Consider the following 3,674-nt stretch of genomic DNA (forward strand, 5'->3'; position numbering starts at 1 on the left):
TAAAATGTCCAGTTTCTCTTATTGGTGAGCAGGAGGTTACATATTTAAAATCATTTAGTGTTGGAGAGAGATCCTGCCTATGACACCAAGACTTGGAGGTAGGCTGCTCCAGTGCACATGCATGGGTTTATAAACAAGGAATTGCAATAATTTGGAATATCTATGCTGGACACAGTGGTTACATTTGGATTCCAAGTGTTGTCATTCATATAAAGTATTGGGAGACTAAGGTGAATAAAACATTAAACCTTCTGGATTCCAGCTTCCACACATAAGTTTAAGTCTTAACAAAACCAGAAGCCCATATTATGGTCAGGAATAAAATAGATTTTAGTACTATAGAAGTATTTGAATCAGAATCATTTGTAGAGTTCTTAAAGGTGTGCACTCCTATGCCCTTCTCAGGTTAGATTCATAAACATTGAGCCCCAATCTGAATTTTAAAACAGAGAAATCTCATACCAGTTCTACAGGTGATTCTGATGCATACTTTTGATTAAGAACCACTGTCCTGCAGTTGTGAAGTCTGTATATTTTGGTGTTTTCCCTACCTCTTCCTAATTAGCCAGTCTGAAGGTATATAAATTTGGCAGATTCTACATTGTCTGCAAGAGAAACATACCTCCACATCCATGCACTAATGTTTCCTTTTTCTTAGTAATTTGGGATAATTGCCTTGGAGGCTCCAGGTTGGACAGCCAGGCTTCATGCAAGTTATCCAGTCACCGCAGTTTTGGAGAATTGACTGTTAATCCCAGTGGAAAATCACTTGTGCTATTGCAAAACAGTTGCCTCCAGTCAAAAATACATATGCCACATACCCACAAACATGGCAAAATCAATCCTACATTTATTCTTGGAATCAGACAAATTATTTAAAACTATCACTGGAGAATTTAATACTTCTCAAGGAATCTTCTGGTCAGCCTTGATTGATCCCAGACCAATAGAATGGAATAGCAGTAATGTTCAGCATTTCTATGCAGAGAGAAATCGAAAAGTTTATGTGAGATCTTACTTTCCTAAAGAGAGATCTTTCTTGAAGCTAATCAGGTGCATAAGCACCTGGGAGAAGCCCTTAATTAAGGTTAAAGCAGTGGTGAGCAATGCGGTACTGAGGTTAATGAAGATTCCCCCTCCCCCTCACGTGATTTTTAAGGATAAGTTTTATACTTTTTCTCCAGGTATTGAGGTGGATTTCCAACTTTACCAGTTCAGAATGTAGGCAGAACATAATGACAAAATGAAGACAACCTAGTTAGCTATAATGACACTCCCAAGTATTTTCATATAGAGTAAATATTAACTGTTGGCTTTGTATTGTGGGAATTAACCCAAGACTTAGTTTCTAAAAGGAAAAACACATTTCCAGGATGTGAAACAGCATGATTAGTGTATTTGAAGAAATAATTGGCCCATCTTGGACTGAAAATTTTTGTTTTTGTTTTTCTACTTTAGCCAAGTTGTACAAAAATATTACTAGTTAAAAATAAACACAAATATATTTATTCATTACCGCATCCCTGTAACAATGCCTGGCGGCAGAGTAGGTACCTAACATTTTTTGAATGAATGAATTTAGAATGCAAAATTCTCAAGTATTTTAAAGATAAAACAGTTCAAAGAAATTTTGTTTTTGCCATCTGCAACTTTGAATGATGCCCCTAGAATTTGTATTACTTCAGGCTCTTGATAGCAGGGGTGCCTTAGGGAAAAAGTTGTATACATGCTGATGGAAGGCAACATGTCTAAATGGTTACATGAACATTTCCCAGTTGAGGTAAAACTAAGAGAAGTGATCAATAACATCTCATCAATGAAAAGGATGAATTTATTGATTGTACTGTCACAAACTCCAGAGAGGTATGTGTCAAGAAGCAAAGAGATACATTCTTGAATTCCAGAAAAAAGATGATGGTGATTTTTCAATATTTGTGCACTAGTCCTGTGCTAGATGTTGTACAGTGCAAACAACAAGCAGATACAGCCTCAAGTAGCTTGCAGTGTTTATGAGGGTTCTTCAAAAGTTTGTGGAAAAACAAAATTGAAAGATAATACAAATCTTTCCATGAACTTTTTGAAATGCCCTCATACATGTCAGGCAGCAAAAGTAGGAGATATTGTATGATTGTGTGTTAAAATGAGTCACACAGTTCAAGAACTGTGTAAACTAATTTTAGAAAGACCATGTGAGTGGTAGGGAGTTTTTCAGAAGGGAAGAGACATGCAAGTGTGAGTTGATATAAATATGTAAATGTGAATGGCCTTGTTCATTGCTTTAGGAATTGTCAGGGTAACAAATTAAAGAATGCTGTCAAAAGGTGTATGCTTAAGTTTGCAGGCTTCTGTTGGTGAAGTTTCATGTACATGTAGTCAAGTTACTTGTGTCAGAGGCTAGATAAAAGGGTCATTTTAGTTGCTGGGAAAACTCATCAAAGGACTTTTCAATTTTTGTCATCAAAGAAAAATGGCCAATGATGTTTTAAATTTTGCATCTAGAACTAATTTGCACTATTCTATGGAAGTGACTGAATCTCAGTTTTCATTTTTTGGACCAACTTTTACCACCTTTAATTTCTTTCTTTCTTTTTTTTTTTTTTTTTTTTTTTTTTTTCTTTTTTGTTGTCCGGCAACGGATCACAACCCTCAGGGTCGCGCTCGTACCGGACCGGGACCGGCAACGGGATCGCACCCCTCGGCGTAGTGCCCGCACCTCGCTCAGCCAGTGAGCGGGAACCGGTCTGTATGTGGGATCCGACCCCTCGGCGGGAGCGCCGCCGCGCTCCCCCGCGGCCCCCCGGTGGCGGGGGGCCCCCGGCCCGGCCCCCCCCCCTTTAATTTTTTTCTTTTTTTTTTTTTTTTTGTCTTTTTTCGTGTCCGGCAACGGATCACAACCCTCAGGGTCGCGCTCGTACCGGACCGGGACCGGCAACGGGATCGCACCCCTCGGCGTAGTGCCCGCACCTCGCTCAGCCAGTGAGCGGGAACCGGTCTGTATGTGGGATCCGAACCCTCGGCGGGAGCGCCGCCGCGCTCCCAAGCGGCGCACTGTAGCAGTGCGCCACCGGGCCGGCCCTACCACCTTTAATTTCATTAACACCATGGATAGCATAGTAAAAAATATAAAACTTTGCTTTGCAGTTGTTGACTGAGAATCATCAATTTGAAAGATCCATTAAATAAACTAACTTATTGAATCATTCTTTATCATTAAGGCGAACAGTTTATTTAATTAATATTTGGATGCTACTATATGCCAGTCTTCCTTTGTTGTAGTGTTAATGTCTTTTTCCACTCCCTCCATTAAAGGAAGAAAAAAATACAATTCAGCCTTGAGTTTTAATATTCTAACTATCACCTTATCCATTTGTGGACACACCAACAAATATGTTCTGTAAGACCAAACTTTCAAAGTTACTCTCCAATATGAGCAAGTCCCATTCCCAGCTCGAATGCTGCTGTCCATGGTTCTGAACCGCGAATGTTAATTAGCATTTGCTTGTTTTTCTTTTTCCTGTGATGCAGCTAAATATTCCAGGAATACTAAACAGAGTGAAGAGAAAGATACAAGTAGATGGGAAGGGAGATAAGAAGAGAGAGAAAGAGAGACAGATTAACTGATACTGTTGGAAAAGTATAGCCTCTAAGAAATAGCAAGTTTCGAGAGAAAAAAG

Source organism: Galeopterus variegatus, unplaced genomic scaffold (assembly GCF_000696425.1).
Source record: "Galeopterus variegatus unplaced genomic scaffold, G_variegatus-3.0.2 Scaffold342, whole genome shotgun sequence".
In the NCBI taxonomy this organism is placed as follows: Eukaryota; Metazoa; Chordata; class Mammalia; order Dermoptera; family Cynocephalidae; genus Galeopterus; species Galeopterus variegatus.